Source organism: Phyllobates terribilis, unplaced genomic scaffold (assembly GCF_046119375.1).
Source record: "Phyllobates terribilis strain yellow unplaced genomic scaffold, ASM4611937v1 Scaffold_8__6_contigs__length_399053987, whole genome shotgun sequence".
Classification (NCBI taxonomy): Eukaryota; Metazoa; Chordata; class Amphibia; order Anura; family Dendrobatidae; genus Phyllobates; species Phyllobates terribilis.
Window position 1 is genome coordinate 145930064 of NW_027362768.1, and position 20986 is coordinate 145951049.

A 20986-nucleotide genomic window follows, 5' to 3' on the forward strand; every position below is an offset into this window, starting at 1 on the left:
GTACATTATTGGTTTATTGAATAATTATTTACTATACCCTATATATGTGTAATATACTATTGGCTCAATATTCAGGTATACAAACATAGTGTGCTATATACCATTCCTTATTTTAGTTGTGTGCAATATAGGGCTTGTGCAATTATTGACCACTACAGATACTCTATACAGCCTGTGCGTTCTTTGACTTGATCATGTGCACTTTTTGCATTGTATTCTTTAATATCATGGGAAGGTTTCTTTAGCAGCTGGCTCCTTATATAGTGGGTTATTCCACTTTTGTAATGGTGTTTTAAATTTGGTATGTCCTTTACTTGTGTCTGATTATATTTCAATAAAATGAGTTGATGCACTTTATATCCAGGATACTCATTATTATCCATATATATTTTTTCATATTTTTTGGTGATCACTGCACAAATACACGCTCTTTTTCTGTCTATTTAGTTTATGTCATTTTTTCGCGTGTGGCAGGTGGATCCCTATTACCGGATGGTGCCCTCCTTTTAGGCTGTGTTCACACGATGCGTATTTCATGCGTTTCCGCGGCGTTTTTGCAGTTGCGTAAACGCCGCGGAAACGCATGAAAAACGCATGGTAGAAGGGAAGCAATGTTCCCCAATGGAAATCCGCATGTGCTGTGCCCATGATGCGGATTTTTCCGCAGCGTTAACGCTGCGGTCAAAAATCCGCAGCATGTCAATTAATTTTGCGGAAACGCGGCGATTTCGCCGCCATTGACTTGCATTAGAACGCGCCAATTCCGCAAGACAGCATCTGTACTTGCGTAATTGGTGCGTTCTAATGTGCGGATGGTACCCGGGTGTGGAGGAGAGGAGAGTCTCCTCCACACCCAGGTACCATTAAAAAAGCTGTAAAAAGAAGAATAAAATAAAAAATAATGTATTCTTACCTTCTGTCGGCCCGCACAGCGCTCCCGCTTGGTTCCCGGCACTTTGCAGTGAGTTGTAGGACCTGCGGTGACGTCAGAGTCATGTGACGGGTCACGTGACGCTGACGTCGGCAGGTCTTTCAATTCAAAGTTGCCGGCAGCCGGGAGAACAGATTGAGCAGGACAGCGCGGGCCATCGGAGGTAAGTATATACACGCTCTCGGTTCACACTGTATAAATCCATGCTGTTTGCATGGATTTATATAGTGTGACCTAGTTATCAAGCACTTTCCAGGTGATGCTAACATCGCCTGGAAAGCGCTTGTCAATCTGCATGCGGAAACGCATGTGAATCTGCATGTGGATCCGCATGTATTCTGCAGGAAAAACGCATGCACAATCTGCATGCGTTTTTTCTGCCAGGGAGATGCAGAAATGATGCAGAAATTTTCTGCTTCATTTCTGCATCGTGTGCACATACCCTAATTGTTGTTACCCTTAAGAACATGGCTATCAAGGGACTGCCACCCCTGGAGACAGCAGATACGTCTATCCAGCGTTACCAGGGTGGGGCCACTCTAATGCCAGCAGCACCCACCTTTTCCCCGCTGGCTGCTGAAGCCAAAGTGCAGGCAGCGTCCCCTACTGAGCTGGACTGTCTGCGCTCAGAAGTGCACCAGCTGACCAAAAACCTGGCCACTGTAATGAGTGCCCTGCAACTACGGACGGAGCCAGAGATCGAGGGAAAGATCCTGCTAGCCGACTGCCCTGAGGATGTCCCCTGGATGAACCGGAGGAGAAGGAGGATGTCGCCACCCCGGAGGAGGACATCGCCACCCCGGAAGAGGACAACGCCGCCCCCAGGGAGGACCAACGACCAGCGCCATCCTCACCAAGAGTTCATCTGCCACCGCTGCCAGAAGGCAGGTCACACAGTGCACCAGTGTCCTTTAACCCCTTAAGCCCCGAGGGTGGTTTGCATGTTAATGACCAGGCCAATTTTTACAATTCTGACCACTGTCACTTTATGAGGTAATTACTCTGGAACGCTTCAACAGATCCCCCTGATTCTGAGATTGTTTTTTCGTGACATATTGTACTTCATGATTGTGGTAAAATTTCTTCGATATCTCTTGCGTTTACTTGTGAAAAAAATGGAAATTTGGCAAAAATTTTGAAAATTTTGCAATTTTCAAAATTTTAATTTTTATGCCCTTAAATCAGAGAGATATGTCACACAAAAGAGTTAATAAATAACATTTCCCACATGTCTACTTTACATCAGCACAATTTTGGAACCAAAATTTTTTTTTGTTAGGGAGCTATAAGGGTTAAAAGTTGACCAGCGATTTCTCATTTTTCCAACAAAATTTACAAAACCATTTTTTTAGGGACCACATCAAATTTGAAGTCACTTTGAGAGGTCTTTATGACAGAAAATACCCAAAAGTGACACCATTCTAAAAACTGAACCCCTCAAGGTGCTCAAAACCACATTCAAGAACTTTATTAACCCTTCAGGTGCTTCACAGGAATTTTTTGAATGTGGAAGAAAAAAATGAGCATTTAACTTTTTTCACAAAAATGTTACTTTAGGCCCAATTTTTTTTTATTTTCACAGGGGTAACCAGAAAAAATGGACCCCAAAATTTGTTGTGCAATTTCCCCTGGGCACGCAGATACCCAATATGTGGGGAAAAAACACTGTTTGGGCGCACGGCAGTGCTCGGAAGGGAAGGAGCGCCATTTGACTTTTTGATTGTAAAATTTGCTTGAATAATTAGCGGACACCATGTTGTGTTTGGAGAGCCCCTGTGTACCCAAACATTGGAGCTCCCCCACAAGTGACCCCATTTTGGAAACTAGACCCCCCAAGGCACCTATCTAGATGCATAGTGAGCACTTGGAACCCCCAGGTGCTTCACAAATTGATTCGTAAAAATGAAAAAGTGTTTTTTTTTTCACTTTTTCATTTTTACGAATCAATTTGTGAAGCACCTAGGGGTTCCAAGTGCTCACTTTGCAGCTAGATAGGTGCATTGGGGGGTCTAGTTTCCAAAATGGGGTCACTTGTGGGGGAGCTCCAATGTTTGGGCACACAGGTACTCTCCAAATGCAACATGGTATCCGCTAACAAATTGAATGGAAAATCGTCTCAAAGTGTTAGCGGACACCATGTTGCGTTTGGAGAGCCCCTGTGTGCCCAAACATCGGAGCTCCCCAACAAGTGACCCCATTTTGGAAACTAGACCCCCAAGGCACCTATCTAGATGCATAGTGAGCACTTGGAACCCCCAGGTGCTTCACAAATTGATTCGTAAAAATGAAAAAGTGAAAAAAAAAACCCTTTTTCATTTTTATGAATCAATTTGTGAAGCACCTGGGGGTTCCAAGTGCTCACTATGCATCTAGATAGGTGCCTTGCGGGGTCTAGTTTCCAAAATGGGGTCACTTGTGGGGGAGCTCCAATGTTTGGGCACACAGGGACTCTCCAAATGCAACATGGTATCCTCTAACAAATTGTCGGCTCAAATTGTTAGCGGACATCATGTTGCGTTTGGAGAGCCCCTGTGTGCCCAAACATTGGAGCTCCCCCACAAGTGACCCCATTTTGGAAACTAGACCCCCCAAGGCACCTCTCTAGATGCATAGTGAGCACTTGGAACCCCCAGGTGCTTCACAAATTGATTCGTAAAAATGAAAAAGTGAAAAAAAAACCCACTTTTTCATTTTTATGAATCAATTTGTGAAGCACCTGGGGGTTCCAAGTGCTCATTATGCATCTAGATAGGTGCCTTGGGGGGTCTAGTTTCCAAAATGGGGTCACTTGTGGGGGAGCTCCAATGTTTGGGCACGCAGTAGCTCTCCAAACGCAACATGGCGTCCGCTAACAATTTGAGCCGATTTTCCATTCAATTTGTTAGCGGACACCATGTCGCGTTTGGAGAGCCCGTGATGTGCCTAAACAGTGAAGCTCCCCCACAAGTGACCCCATTTTGGAAACTATACCCCTCAAGGATTTTATTAAGGTGTATAGTGAACATTTTGAACCCAGAGGTACGACACAGAATTTGTTTACATTAGGTCATCATATTAAATAAGTTGTCATTAGTCTTGAGCGCAAGTGCTCGCTACTTGAGTTTGCATCGGGTACTCAGGTATGCACCATGTACTGCGTGTGCTCGAGTGACATGCTCGAGTCCCTGCTCCGCATGTTTCACGGTTATTAGACACCCAAAAAAAAACATGCGGGGATCGCTCGTGCATGGCAGGCAATCCCCGTAAAGTTTTTTTGGCCGTGAAGCATATGGGGCAGAGACTCGAGCATGTCACTCAAATACCCACGATACTCAATGCATACCAGAGCACCCAATGCAAACTTAAGTAGCGAGCACTTGCGCTCAACACTAGTGTTGAGCCAACCCCGTAGTGTTCGAGTTCGGTTCGGTTCGTCGAACACCCGTGTGTTCGCCGAACTGTTCGTCGAACTGTTCGTCGAACACCTTCGAACACCGTTAAAACCAATGGCAGGCAAACAAAAACACATAGAAACACATAGAAAACACCTTCAAAGGTGTCCAAAAGCTGACAAACTGCTCAGAAGACATAACTAACACATGGAAAAGTGACAAGTACATATAGTCATGCGAAAATAAAAGAGGTGGAGGAGTAAAAGGAGGGGGAGACACAGATATAGGCATGTCATGCCCTTCTAAAATCCAAAAAGTGAGAAGCCGACACGGCCAGTCCGCTCCTGCCCGTGCCACCTCCGTGTCGCCGGGTTTGTGCCAGAGCCGCGGTGAACCCTGATGGCCAGCCCCCCTCTCCCAATACTGGTGCCTGTCCGCTGGTGGGTCGAGCGAGCCCCCCTGTGGTGGAGGCAGCTCTAAGCTTTTTAATTTAAATTGTCTCTCTAATTTGAATGAATACACTTTAAATCCATTTACAAGGATCTATTGGAGGGCAAGTCTCATGCCAGCAGCCGCGTAATTCCAGCTCCAGTAGCGTCCACTAAAGCTGCTGCAGTTAAAAAGCTTTTATAAGGATCGAGCTCGGCTGTCCACCGCAAGGCATCCTACTGCCAGTCCCAGCCCCTATGCCTTGGGGTGCCTCCTGATGCTCTTCACTGAGTATCCCGTGGTCCCGAAGCATTTCCTTTGAAAAAATGAAGTGTCCAAACTACAGGTGGTGTAGCTTGCTTAACAGCCGGGATAATCCGCTGACTAGCAGACCCTGCTACTAGGCACAAAGTATTTCCTGGGCTAGATGCAGTTAAAAATTTGTAATTAGATACTCTCGTTGGATGCTGAGAAAGCATTCCATAGAGTCTCCTGGCACGCCATATATGATTCTCTTAAAAAGCTTGGGGTAGGGGTCTAGGGGACCCTTTTATAGCCAAAATCACGGCCCTGTATCGCAATACGTCACCTAGGCTGAAGATAAATGGAATTGTAGCACCCTGAGGGCTCGGTTGCTACAGAGGTATTGCACCTCACCCAGAGGTGTGATATCTCACTCTCAGGTAAGGATGTAGTGTGGATCAGGACCCGACACCTGCATGCATTACACCACATTGCCGTGGGGCAGGGCGACCAATATGCCCCTGAGATGGGCACGACAGTCCCTGTCCCTGGCTGGAGTGGGGGGAGGGAACACTGAGGAAGGGGAACCTGTAGTGCAGGAGCAGGGAGGAAGCAGTTCCTGGGTGTATTGAGAAGGGAGTATAAAAGGTGGGCACCATCTTAGTTCAGTGCAGAGAAGTCTGAGCAGAAGTGGCAGGGAGCAGGGGCTCTGCATGAGCTCTGCTCCGGAGGCGGGCCTAGTAACAGAGGCCCAGGCCTGGAAGAGGGAGAAGGAAGGAAGAGGAGGGGAGAAGGCTCCAGGAACGAGGAACAAAGGGATCTCAGGGGTGCGGACGGGCGAGTCGCCACCGCACGCCAGAATCCACCTGCGTGGAGGGGTCAGGCCAAAGGGGGAGACCGGTCCCCGAAACTAGTGGAGGCAGGAAACGACCCTCAGCTAGAAACAGGAGGCTGTGACATTTTATGTGGCGCAGCCCCTCGCTACACCCGCTAGGAAGGCACCACATAGGGTCAGGGAAACTGGCGCCAAGTTTACCAAGAGGAGGCCCGAGGCAGCCGGACAGAAGGGTTGGTAAGAAAGGCCAGACAAAGGACACACAAAGGGGATCCTGTGAAGCGCTCCAAAGTTATCTGGGAGTTGTCTGAGCCCCTCACCTGGTGAGCACAGTACGACGTGGGCAGCCGTTACCTGCAGATGTGGTCTGGATAATAAGAACTGTGAGTAAAGGCCCTGGACTGCATCACTGACTCCGTGTCATTACTGCTGCTGCCCTGCACCATCACCCCCATCCTCCGCATACACTGCCCTGAGGCTATACTCCTCCCGTGGGGAGTTATGCTACGCTCTGCTGCACCCACAACACCAGCCTCAGCGGTCTGCCCTGGAGCGGCGGTTCACTCTGACCGCAATCCACGGGTGGCGTATTCGGACATTTAAACATCAAAACCACATAAATAGTTCCGCCACTGGTTTGACCGCCCTGAGCCACGGAACCGGGTTGCCGCCACGGAGACTACAACCACCAGCATCCACCAAAAAGGGTCCGGCTCCAGGTGTCCCAAGGCCCAGGGGGCGCGTCAGAACATTTTCATCACCTTTCACAATCACCAATGGGACAAGGCAGGGATGTGCTCTGTCCCCTCTCTTATACATCCTAGTGACGGAGCACCTGCTCTCATCAATTCGCCATAACCCCAATATTAGGTGGATTGAGGTGGGAGGCACCGAGTACAAGTGCTCTCTATTTGCTGATGATGTCCTAGTATATATCACTCAATCACATATATCCATCCATGCTGTTATGGCTGAAATAGATCACTTTGTTACATGGTCAAATTTTAAAATCAATGCAGCGAAGTCTGAGGCCCTCGATGTCTCCCTCCCCAAATCCATATAGGATTCCATCCAGTCCAACTTTCCCTTTGCCTGGCCCTCACAGGGTATCAAATACTTAGGAATTCCTATTCATAGAGACCTCTCCCATCTATGTTATCTTAATTTTGGGCCCTTTATTGAACAACTCCATACAGACCACGGTTGGCAAGTTAGAACTGTAAGATTCACTACGTGAACCACTGGTGTTTTGTGGAAAAGCACATGTACACTGTGTTCCAAATTATTATGCAAAAAGTGTTTAGGAGTGATAAGGGAAGAATTTGTTTGTTTGTCAGTTAAACTCATTGATGGTGATGTGTGTCAGGGCTCTTTATATCACTGTAAGCAATTGCAGACACCAGTGCTAATTAGTTTGTCAGGTGTGTCCAATGAAAGGCAAGACTACTTAAGAAGGCTCTCTCACATTATTCAGCAGCCTACATTTTCTGCCAAAATGGGAAAGAAAAAGGATGTGTCGGCTGCTGAGAAGCAACAAATTGTGGAGTGTTTAGGTCAAGGCATGACTACAATCAACATTGTGCGATGATCAGGATGAAGTGTCTTGGCAATCAAGAAGTATGTAGCTGATTCACAGTACACACGTGTGCGTGCTGGTAAGGGCAAATTGAGGACTCTTTCCTACAGGCAATTACGTCAGGTTGAAAGAGCAGCGGCAAAAAAGCCTTGTCATAGCAGCAGACAAATTTTTGAAGCTGCTTGTGCCTCCAACATCCCCCGAACAACAAGATGCAGGGTCCTTCAGAGGTTTGCAGCTGTGCATACGCCATCCTGTCGACCTCCTCTATCCACTTCACACAAGCAGAAACGGCTCCAGTGGGCCAAACATTACATGAAGACTGATTTCAAAACTGTTTTGTTCACGGATGAGTGCCGTGCAGCGCTCGATGGTCCAGATGGATGGAGTGGAGGATGGCTGGTTGATGGACACCCCACGCAAACACGGCTACAGCGCCAACAAGGAGGAGGTGGAGTAATGTTTTGGGCTGGAATCATGGGGAGAGAGATTGTCGGCCCCTTTAGGATCCCTGAAGGCGCTAAAGATGAACTCCATAATGTATGTGGATTTTCTCAAACAGCACTTCCTGCCATGGTTCAAGAAGAAGAACCGTGTATTTCACAGCAAGATCATTTTTCTGCATGATAATGCACCATCTCATGCTGCACATAAAACATCTGCATCTCTGGCTGATATGGGCATAAAAGGGGACAAACTTATGGTGTGACCCCCATGCTCCCCTGACCTCTACCCCATTCAGAACCTTTGGAGCATCATTAAAAGGAGTGTCTATGATGGCGGGAGGCAGTTCACATCTAAGCAACAGCTCTGGGAGGGTATTCTGTCCTCATGCAAAACAATTGAAGCAGAAACCATCCAAAACCTGACAAATTCAATGGACGAGAGAGTTCAGAAGCTCCTTTCGAACAAGGGGTCCTATGTGAAAATGTAACATCACCTAGAATAAAGTTTTGAGTTGAAAACTGTTTGATTTCAGTTTCTAACAACCTGCTAATGCTTATAATTTCAAAAATGACCATTTTTTTGGTCTTTATTAAAATGAAAAGGTTGATCGAAAAGTTTGGGGGATCTAAGAGTGTGGCAACCCAGTAGTCATGATTACTTCGAATTCTGACAATATGAGGGTCATGCTGCAGGTAGTGCAGCAAGAAGGCACTTATGTGTCTTGCGCATCTCGGAGCCCCAAAATTATTTTCCGGGCTAGATGCAGCTAAAAATTATTTTTAATTTTAAATCTGGTGGAGCTTATTATAGATGGCCTAATAGGATCAGTGCTGCACACTGCTACAAAGCCCAAATTATTTTCCAGTCAAGATACAGATAAACATGATTAGTAATTTGAAAGCTTAAAACGGTTGGTAGGGTGATTTTAAACAATCATCAAGCTTTTACTCTCCCCAGGATGACACAGGGGTAGAAAAGTCGTTTCGGATCCATGATTTGTTCATCTTTATGAACGTGAGTCTGTCTACATTATCAGTGGAGAGCCGCGTGCGCTTATCTGTCAGCACACCACCAGCAGCGCTGAACACACGTTCAGACAGAACGCTGGCTGCGGGGCATGACAAGATCTCCAAGGCGTAAGTGGCTAGCTCCGGCCATTTATCCAGATTGGAAGCCCAAAAAGAGCAAGGGTCCAGTGACACAGTCGTGGCTTCAATGTTTACTTGGAGATACTCCTGTACCATCGTCTCTAGGCGTTGACTATGTGTCAGACTTCTTGTCTCCTGTGGCCTTGCAAAGGATGGGCTAAAAAAGTGGTGAAATGATTCCGCAAAATTGATGTTACCACCAGATACTGTGGTTCTGTTACGGTTTGAGTGCTGAACACTTGACGGTCCCACGGTTGGCAAGTTGGAACTGTGAGATTCACTACGTGCACCACTGGTATTTTGTGGAAAAGCACATGTAAGATTCTGCAACAGTCTCTGCTGATACTCCTGCATGCGTGCATCCCTTTCTATGGCAGGAATAATTTCTGCAAATTTACTTTTGTACCGGGGATCTAACAGTGTGGCAACCCAGTAGTCAGGATTATTTCTAATTCTCACAATTCGAGGGTCATGTTGCAGGTAGTGCAGCAAGAAGGCACTCATGTGTGTTGCGCATCCAGGAGCACCAAGTCCCTGTTGTGTTGGTGGCGAGGTAACAATCATGCTTCCTTCCTCTGTCCTCTCCCCCCAACCTCGCACAACAGAAATGTGATCAAGGTCTCCCTCATCTGATGAGTCTTCCATCAGTTCGTCCTCCACTTCTTCCTGGGCTCCTGCACCTTCCTCACTAGTTTGGCTGCTACCATGCGCCCTGGTAAAACCATCTCCCCCACCCTCACATGCCTGCCGCCTTGGTGCTGCCGACCGTCTGGACCTTGCAGATGTTAGCCCTTCCGCATACAACTCCTCCTCCTCTACTTCATCCACCTCCTCTTGTGCCACCACCTGACTCCGAATTCTGTTTAACATGTGCTCCAGCATGTAAATCACCGGAATAGTCATGCTGATAATGGCATCGTCAGCACTAAACATCTTCGTCGCCATTTCAAAACTGTGCAGAAGGGTGCATAGGTCCCTGATCTGAGACCACTCCTCCAGCGTGATTTGCCCCACCTCTGAATCTCGTTGGCCCAGGCTATACGTCAGAACGTATTGCACCAGGGCTTGTCGGTGCTGCCACAGTCGCTGCAACATGTGCAGAGTTGAATTCCACCGGGTAGGCACATCGCATTTTAGCCGGTGAAGTGGCAGGCCCAACGACTTCTGTAGAGATGTAAGTCGCTGAGCTGCGGGATGCGAACGGCGGAAGTGAGCACACAGCGACCGTGCCCTCTGCAGAAGGCCATCTAGTCTGGGATAGTGGGCTAAAAATTGCTGGACAACCAGGTTCAACACGTGAGCCATACAAGGCACGTGTGTGACATTGCCCCGGCGAAGGGCCGCACCCAGGTTTGCAGCATTGTTGCACACGGCCTTCCCTGGTTTCAGGTCCAGTGGAGACAACCATTCATGAAATTGGTTCTCCAGAGCTGACCACAACTCCTCAGCTGTGTGACTCACATTTCCCAGACATTTCAATGTAAAAACCGCCTGATGACGTTGAGCCCTACTGCCAGCATAGTAAGGAGGTGTGCAGGATCCCTTCTGCGCAGTTAGAAAGCTTGTGGCATGACCAGACAGGCTTTGGGTGCAGGTGGAAGACCGAGAGGAGGTTGAGGAGGCAGAAGCAGTGGAGGAACTTTGACATAAAGAGGATTGACGCACAACTCGTGGGGACGGCAAGACTTGGACAGCAGCCCCTTGTCCTGCTGTCACCATAGTTACCCAGTGCCCAGTCAGCGACATGTAACGCCCCTGTCCATGCCTACTCGTCCAAGTGTCTGTGGTGAAATGCACCCTGTCACACACAGAGTTTCTCAAAGAAGCGGTGATGTTGTGTGCGACATGCTGGTGGAGCGCAGGCACACCTTTCTTTGAGAAGTAGTGCCGACTGGGCATCTGGTACTGGGGCACTGCGACGGACATAAGGTCTCGAAAATCCTCTGTGTCCACCAGGCGGAAAGGCAGCATTTCTGTAGCCAAGAGCTTGCAGATGGTGAAATTCAACCTCTTAGCTTTCTCATGGCTAGGAGGAAATGGTCTTTTACTTGTCCACATCTGAGGGACCGAGGGCTGGCTATTGTGCTTAGACGGGGTTGATAAGGGTGTCCCCGGCAAACTGCCGGTCTGTGAGGAAGATGCAGGCGGACATGTTAGGTTGCCTTGATCCAAAGGTGGTGCTATCGATGTCGGACAGCGCTCAACACCAGCTGGTGTTACCACCTCCAAAGAAAATGATGACCTGCCAATCACGCTGGCTGTTGCGGGTAAAGAGGTGGCAGGTCTGCGCCCCAAAACAGGTGTGACTGCTGTCCCCCCAGTCACAGAGGATGAAGAGGCCGCGGATGCACAAGATATGGCAGACGGTGGTTGGCCCGGCCGGCTAGGCCGCATTGTAGCACACTGAGCTTCCCACTGCAACTTATGCTTCATGTCCATGTGCCGGTTCATGCATGAAGTACTCAAACTATGTATTTTTTGGCCTCTACTTAGCTTTTGCTGACAAATGTTACAGATAACACGAGTTGGGTCATCTTTATCGATCTGAAAAAATGCCCAGGCTATGCAAGGCTTAGCACCCATGCGACCTGAAGAGCCACCACGACTTGTGGTGAGAGGCAGAGTTGTGTTTGAGGATGCAGTTGTTGACGTGCTTCCAGTACTACGTCTCTGTCCAGGAAGGCGCAACCTGACCTCGTCGTCACTAGCATCTTCCTCCACCTCCTCTGCTGACCTCATCTCTTGGCTGACTGTGGGTTGACAGTAAGTGGGATCTCCAACCTCATCATCATCACCCTGTGTGTTATCACACCCGTCGTCCTCAGAGCCAACCTGTTCCTGCCCTGACAATAAACTAAAGTTGTCGCTCCAATCAGGTATTTGAGTCTTATCATCGTCTTCCTCATTGTCTCCACCAACAGGAGTTACAGTTTGGGAATGAGGGTCTACATTATGGTCAGAACCTTCTGCGTCTGGTCCTGGATCCGACTCATAAAGATTCTGGGCATCAGTGCAGATCATTTCCTCGTCTGGATTCACAGAAGCGCTGGAGTCGACCTCTGATTCCCAGGCTATAGTATGAGTAAACAGCTCTGCAGACTCAACCATCTGTTCTACCTCATACTCAGACGGGCAGCTGGAGATTTGGGAGCTGTGATGAAGCAAGTGCGATTTGGGTGACACCTTTGAGGACTGGAGTATTTGTGATGTTGAAGTTGATGTGGAGGAGAGCCCACTTAAAGGAGCACTTGATATCCGTTGAAGCACCTGCTGTTTTTGTGCCTCATCTGGAATTTGTAGCGATTGGCGTGGCCGTAAGAAAGGGATCTTATCACATTGTCCGCTAAAAGAAGTAGACATTTTAGTTTGGCTGGAAGATGGTCTTTCTTCTGCAGATGTTACTGTTGCTTTAACACCTACCCCACGGACACAACCTTTTTTCCCCTTCCCAACACGCCTATTCCCCTTTCCACCAGCAGCAGGCCTTTTTCCACTCATTTTGGTGGTTAACTAATTCACAACTCTGGAGTTGTTTGCACAAAAAAACAATGGATGGTAACCGAGCAGAGCTGAGTGGCCAAACTGTGGTATTAGGCCAAAACTATTGGCTGGGTTAGATGCAGAAAAAAATATATTCAGTTTGCAACCTGATGGAGGTCAGTATAGATGGACTAATAGAGAAAGTCCGACACACTGCTACAAGGCCAAATATTTTTTCAGAGGTAGATGCAGAAAAAAATTATATTCAGTTTGCAACCTGATGGAGGTCAGTATAGATGGACTAATACAACAAGTCCCACACACAGCTAGAAGCCCAAATATTTTTTCAGAGGTAATGTAGATGCAGATACAAATTATTTTTAATTTGCAACCTGATGGAGGTCAGTATAGATGGACTAATACAACAAGTCCCACACACAGCTAGAAGCCCAAATATTTTTTCAGAGGTACTGTACATGCAGATACAAATTATTTTTAATTTGCAACCTGATGGAGGTCAGTATAGATGGACTAATACAACAAGTCCCACACACAGCTAGAAGCCCAAATATTTTTTCAGAGGTACTGTACATGCAGATACAAATTATTTTTAATTTGCAACCTGATGGAGGTCAGTATAGATGGACTAATACAACAAGTCCCACACACAGCTAGAAGCCCAAATATTTTTTCAGAGGTAGATGCAGAAAAAAATATATTCAGTTTGCAACCTGATGGAGGTCAGTATAGATGGACTAATACAACAAGTCCCACACACAGCTAGAAGCCCAAATATTTTTTCAGAGGTACTGTAGATGCAGATACAAATTATTTTTAATTTGCAACCTGATGGAGGTCAGTATAGATGGACTAATACAACAAGTCCCACACACAGCTAGAAGCCCAAATATTTTTTCAGAGGTACTGTAGATGCAGATACAAATTATTTTTAATTTGCAACCTGATGGAGGTCAGTATAGATGGACTAATACAACAAGTCCCACACACAGCTAGAAGCCCAAATATTTTTTCAGAGGTAGATGCAGAAAAAAATATATTCAGTTTGCAACCTGATGGAGGTCAGTATAGATGGACTAATACAACAAGTCCCACACACAGCTAGAAGCCCAAATATTTTTTCAGAGGTACTGTAGATGCAGATACAAATTATTTTTAATTTGCAACCTGATGGAGGTCAGTATAGATGGACTAATACAACAAGTCCCACACACAGCTAGAAGCCCAAATATTTTTTCAGAGGTAGATGCAGAAAAAAATATATTCAGTTTGCAACCTGATGGAGGTCAGTATAGATGGACTAATACAACAAGTCCCACACACAGCTAGAAGCCCAAATATTTTTTCAGAGGTACTGTAGATGCAGATACAAATTATTTTTAATTTGCAACCTGATGGAGGTCAGTATAGATGGACTAATACAACAAGTCCCACACACAGCTAGAAGGCCAAATATTTTTTCAGAGCTAGATGCAGAAAAAAATTATATTCAGTTTGCAACCTGATGGAGGTCAGTATAGATGGATTAATAGAACAAGACCCACACACAGCTAGAAGCCCAATATTTTTTCAGAGGTAGATGCAGAAAAAAATATATTCAGTTTGCAACCTGATGGAGGTCAGTATAGATGGACTAATACAACAAGTTCCACACACAGCTAGAAGCCCAAATATTTTTTCAGAGGTACTGTAGATGCAGATAAAAATTATTTTTAATTTGCAACCTGATGGAGGTCAGTATAGATGGACTAATAGAGAAAGTCCGACACACTGCTAGAAGGCCAAATATTTTTTCAGAGCTAGATGCAGAAAAAAATTATATTCAGTTTGCAACCTGATGGAGGTCAGTATAGATGGATTAATAGAACAAGACCCACACACAGCTAGAAGCCCAAATATTTTTTCAGAGGTAGATGCAGAAAAAAATATATTCAGTTTGCAACCTGATGGAGGTCAGTATAGATGGACTAATACAACAAGTCCCACACACAGCTAGAAGCCCAAATATTTTTTCAGAGGTACTGTAGATGCAGATAAAAATTAGTTTTAATTTGCAACCTGATGGAGGTCAGTATAGATGGACTAATAGAATGATGCTATGCCCAAAAGATTTTACTTCACTAGGTGCAGTAAAAAAATTGGTATTCTATACACAGGTGGTATATCTTGCAGCACAGATAGGCTACTCCACTGACTAACACACTCTGCAATAGGCCAAAAAGGATTAGCTTTGCTAGATTCAGCCAAATGCTGTGAAAAAAACTTGCACAGCACTGGCACAAACCTGCCTGGCAAAAACTGATAGGAACTGATGTAACCTAGTCCTGAAAAGGACTCCAATTACAATTAGTCTTTACTCCCACAACCTATCTATTTAAGAGCACAGACCTCCCTGATAAAAGTCGTAGGAAATGCTGTAACCTAGTCCTTAAAAGGACTGCAATCACAACTATTCCCTACTCCCAAGCTATCTGTATATTTGTGCGAAAATTGGCTTGAAATTAACAAGGTATAGCGCACACAGCAACAGCGGTGCCGTCTAACACGCAGCTGCAGCAGTGAGAAAATGGTGGCGACGGGGAAAATAGCTTGGTCTTATAGGGCAAGGACATGTGACATACACTGCCAATGACACATGCCCTTGCTTGTGTGAAAAAAAGCACTTCGCTCCGTGTGTGCGCTGCTGATAGGCTGACAGATTGCACCTCCCCACTGCAAATGCGGGAAAGAGAAAAAAAAATGGAGATCTTCATTGTTCCTGCAGAGATCCATCCCCTGCCCCTCCCCCCACCCCGCTGTACACTCAAACTGCGTATTAACATTAATTTTCATCATTACTGAGAAAAAATCCAGTTATGATTTTGGTGCACGAACAGTTATCGAACATAACCTCGAACAGCCGAATTTTTATCAAATTGTTCGTGTTCGCCGAACGGCTCGAACACCGCCCAAAACAGCTCGAATTTGAGATTGGCGAACAGTTCGAGTAGAACAACGCTCATCTCTACTCAACACTAGTCGCCATATCGTCATCTTTTTTTCTTACTTTTGAAAAAAATCCCAACCCCATCACAACCCTAACCCTAGCACAACCCTAACCCTAGCACAACCCTAACCCTAGCACAACCCTAATCCTAGCACAACCCTAACCCCAAACCCAGCCCTAACCCTAGCCCAATCCTAACCCAAGAGTTTATTTTTGACACCGTTCCTCGTGCGGTATAAGTGATTAGACGACTTTATTCTTCGGGTCGGTGTGATTACAGCAATACCAGAATCATATGGGGTTTTTATGACTGACAGCTGTCACACACTAAAAGACGCATTGTTTGTAAAATCTAGTTTTTGCATCGCCATATTTTGAGAGCTATAATTTTTCCAGATTTTGGCAGATAGTCATGTGACGGCTCGTTTTTTGCGGGATGAGTTGACGTTGTTATTGGTGCCATTTTCAGGCACGTGACATTTTTTGATCGCTTTCTATTCCGATTTTTGGGAGGCAGAATAAACAAAAAACAACAATTCAGGAATTGTTTTTTTTGTTTTTTTTTATTCTGTTCTGCGTGTGGTAAAATTGATAAGGCAGCTTTATTCTTCGGGTCAGTACGTTTACAGCGGTACCACATTTATATCGTTTTTCTATGTTTTGTACTTTTACATAATAAAAGCAATTTTATAGAAAAAATATTTTTTAGCATAGCTTTATTCTGAGAGCTATAACTTTTTTATTTTTCGGCTGATGGAGCTTGTTTTTTGCGGGACGAGATGACGTTTTCAGCGGTACCATTTTTATTTATATTTGTCTTTTTGATCGCGTGTTATTCCATTTTTTGTTTGGCGGTATGGTGATAAAGCATTGAAGGGGTTAACTAGTGGGACAGTTTTATAGGTCAGGTTGTTCCGGATGCGGCGATACCAAATATGTGTACTTTTATTGTTTTTTTTTTTTTATAATAATATTTATTGATGGGTACATTATATTTTTATTTTTGGTGGATTATTTTTTATTTATTTTTTTTAAATATTTTTTTTTTTTTTTTTCACTTTCTGAAAGTTGATATACTTTATTACTTTGTCCCACTCTGGGACTTTCACTTTTTTTTCTCTGATCGCCTGCATGGCACAGGAATGCAGCACCATCCCTGTGTCATGCAGGCTGTCAGCGCTGGACAGGGAGAAGATTGTTTGGAGATGCACTGTGACGCGCCCCTGGGCCTGTGTCGCGCTGCGTTGCGCACGCGGGAGCTTACCCGGAGCCGGATCTCTTTAGGGTTGTAGTCTCGTGGCGGTGATCCGGTCCGTGCCCAGGGAGTCAGACTAAGTGGCGCTGTATTAGCGGTAGATGTTGGACGACTACGCCACCCGTTGAGTACAGCTAAGGAGCTGCTGCTGCAGGGCAGACCGCTGAGGCCGGTGGTAGGATTGTGCAGCGTGATAGTATAACCCCCAACGGGAGGGGTATGGCCTCAGGGCAGCCGACATGGATGATGGGGGTAGCAGGAACCACTCGGAGACGGTACGGTGTAGTTCAGGGTCTTTACTGGTGACCCTCCCGGAGTACTGGCTAGCGATTGGGGCCTGGTCAGTCCTTGAGCAGATGGGATCTCCCCTGGCCAGGCGGAGTTGTAGGCCTCCCAAACTAACGATACTCTTCCGGCTACCTTGCTAGAGGCGGGTATAAGTAGCCCACGTCCCTGAGTGTACCGTGTGGTGCTCACCCGTATGGCCGGTGACTCGGGGCCTTCTAGTAGCTTCCGCTCCACGACGGCGGTGCTGGTCCCACGCGTGTGACCGTGCCTTCGGGTTTCTGGGCCAGAGGACCTGCAATCCCCTGCCGGTCGGTTTCTGCTGCTGGATAGGAGTTAGTCCCCACAGCCTCGGACTCCGGGTCCGGTGATAACTTCTCAGTCAGGGCGAGCTCTGCAGCTGCCAGCCCCTGACTCCTTGTAGCACTGCTCCCACAGAGCTCCTGATGTTCTTTTCCTATATCTGCTTCTCTGTCTCTACTTCTTCTCTACTCACTAACCCTGCCTCAGCCCTAGGTTTATATAGGGGAAGTTCTTCCCCTCCCAGGACTGGGCAGGAGGTGTGGCATGCATAGGATCCCTGACCAAGAGACCTCCCACCTGCTCTCAGACATAACATTGCTGTTACTGTGGAAACCAGACCCCTGGGGTGCCACATTCCCCCCTAGTGAAATTTAGTACTCCGGGACTAAACATATTTTTAGAAAAACATAACAAGGTATAAACAATAATAATACAATAAGAAAAACACATAAAGATGGTTACGGCGTGTCCGCAACCGGGTGCAGTTTTGAAGAAAAGCAAGGTGTCCATTTCACCAAAACAGGGAGACGTAACCAGGTAGGGGTCTGTCCTGCCCCGAGTCCTTAACAGTCTTTAGTCCATTCCTAGGTTACGCTCCAACCAATTGTACAAGGATTCCCGGTAAATCCACCAAGGACTCCTAAAAATAACTAGAAACACATAATTATTTACAAGTAACAAGAAAAACAGGTAACCATAAATAAAACAACTTATACACTTCAAATCCTCCAACGTGCGGGTAACTGGCCTCTAGTGGCCCTAGTGGACCTACGGAGCTGACTGTCTAGCCCCGAACTACAGGGTGTAGGAACTGTCAAGGGTAAACTGGGCAGCTGTCCACGGGCCCTTTGGCTCACTAGAGGCATGGCAGGTTCACTATAAGCAGAGGGTTGATCCTCCTGGTCTGCTGGTGTGGGGTCTTCTGCCTCCTGGACCGGCTGTTCTTCCAGCTCTACCTGTTGCTCCGTAGGTGCTTGGGATGCTGGTTGGAGGAAGGTGAGTACGGGTACCACAACTGCGCCATTGACTTGAGTCCAAGACCGAGGGAAGTCTCCGAGCACAGTACTAACCATATCTTCCCTTTCCTCTACGGGTCGAGGGTCTTCTTGTTCCTCTTCAGGGTTCCGTAGCTGTTCGGGACACTTCTTCAGGTGATCCCGGGATACAATGGTTGTGGTTTCCCCTCCGTCTTTACTGATGGTACAGACCTTTGGGTTGTCGTGGCTTGAGGGCAGTACGATGTACGGGTCCTTCTCCCACTGGTCGTCCAACTTGTGGAGCCGCCTTTTCCTCTTCAAGACCTGCTCTCCGGGTACCAGGGGAACAGCGGGAGCATACTGGTTGTAAGTTTTCTCTTGTCTTTCCCTAGCTTGACAGAGACTTCGCTCCACGCTCTCCTGTACTTTCCGGTACTGCTGCTGCCTCTCTGTGTCCCAGTCTGCTTCTGGTGAAGTGTCCTCGGGTGTCAGGACTCCCATCTACAGGTCAACAGGTAGCTTACCAGGTCTTGCCCTCATCAGGTAAGCCGGGGTACAGTTGGTGGAACCTACCGGGATGTGGTTGTATAGGTCCACTAGGTCGGGCAGCCTCTCAGGCCACAGACTGCGTTCTTCCAGGGGCAATGTTTTCAGAAGATCTATCACCACCTGGTTCATTTTCTCACAAAGTCCATTAGTTTGCGGATGATAGGGTGTCGTCCTTATCTTCCGGCAGCCATACAGAGTGCAGAATTCTTGGAAGACCTCCGCTTCAAAGGCAGGTCCCTGGTCTGTCAACACTTGGTCCGGGTACCCGTGTGGACGGCAGAAATGCTGCTGGAAGGCTCTAGCTGCTGTTCGAGCGGTTAAGTCCTTGACGGGGACGACAACCAAGAACCGGGAGTAGTGATCCACGATGGTTAGTGCGTAGACGTAGCCACTTCTGCTTGGGGTCAGTTTTACATGATCCAAGGCTACCAGTTCCAACGGCTGCCGGGTGACGATGGACTGCAGGGGAGTCTTCTGGCTGGCACGGTCCTTCCTTCTTAGGTTGCACGGGCCACAGTCTCTGCACCACCTCTCGATGGTTCCCCTCTTGCCTACCCAGTGGAACCGCCCGCGCAGCAGGAACTCCAGCTTCTTCCATCCGAAGTGTCCAGCCCCGTCGTGGTATGCCTCCATCACCACGGCTGCGTCTCTTCGTGGCACCACTACTTGCCAGATTAGTTCATGCGTCCGGGAGTTAACCATTCGGCGGCACAACTTCCCCTTATAAAGGAACAGTCGACTCTTCTCAGCCCACAGTTGCTTGGCTTCCTCCGGAGCGTCTGGGTCAAGGCGAGCCTCTGGCCGAGTCAGCATCTCCTTCACCAGTCGGACGGCAGGGTCACTGTCTTGCGTTTCCGCCCAGTTGTAGTGAGGCAAGGGATTAAACGTAGCAGCTTGCTTACTCCTTACCCGGTGGGAATACTGGATAGTCCCATGACGGTGGAACGCGGGGAGTTCGACTTCTTCCAGTCCCTCTGGATCTTCTCCTACGTCCGGTAGGTTTGGCATCCTGGACAGGGCGTCCGCGTTGGTATTGGAGCGTCCTGCCCGGTATTTGATTGTGAACTCGTAGTTGGACAGACGGGCCATCCATCTCTGCTCTAGGGCACCGAGTCTTGCTGTGTCCAGGTGTGTCAACGGGTTGTTATCCGTGTACACGGTGAACCGGGAGGAAGCGAGGTAGTGCTTAAAGCGTTCGGTGACTGCCCACACCACTGCCAGGAACTCCAGCTTAAATGAGCTGTAATTCTCAGGGTTTCTCTCGGTGGATCGCAGTTTTCGGCTGGCGTAAGCGATTACTCGTTCTTTCCCTTGCTGGATCTGGGACAGCACGGCTCCTAGCCCGATGTTACTTGCGTCGGTGTAGAGGAAAAAGGGCTGGCTGTAATCAGGGTACGCCAGGATTTCATCCCCCGTGAGGGCCATCTTCAGCTGGCGGAAGGACTCTTCTTCTAACTTCTCCCATCTGAAGGGTGGCTTCTGGTTCTTGGCCTTCCGGGACTGGCCTATCAGGAGGTCCTGCATAGGAGCTGCCTTTTTGGTGAAACCGGGGATGAATCTGCGGTAATAGCCTACCAACCCGAGGAACTGCCGCACTTCCTTTACACTGGAGGGACTTGGCCATTCCTTGAGCAGATGGGATCTCCCCTGGCCAGGCGGAGTTGTAGGCCTCCCAAACTAACGATACTCTTCCGGCTACCTTGCTAGAGGCGGGTATAAGTAGCCCACGTCCCTGAGTGTACCGTGTGGTGCTCACCCGTATGGCCGGTGACTCGGGGCCTTCTAGTAGCTTCCGCTCCACGACGGCGGTGCTGGTCCCACGCGTGTGACCGTGCCTTCGGGTTTCTGGGCCTGAGGACCTGCAATCCCCTGCCGGTCGGTTTCTGATGCTGGATAGGAGTTAGTCCCCACAGCCTCGGACTCCGGGTCCGGTGATAACTTCTCAGTCAGGGCGAGCTCTGCAGCTGCCAGCCCCTGACTCCTTGTAGCACTGCTCCCACAGAGCTCCTGATGTTCTTTTCCTATATCTGCTTCTCTGTCTCTACTTCTTCTCTACTCACTAACCCTGCCTCAGCCCTAGGTTTATATAGGGGAAGTTCTTCCCCTCCCAGGACTGGGCAGGAGGTGTGGCATGCATAGGATCCCTGACCAAG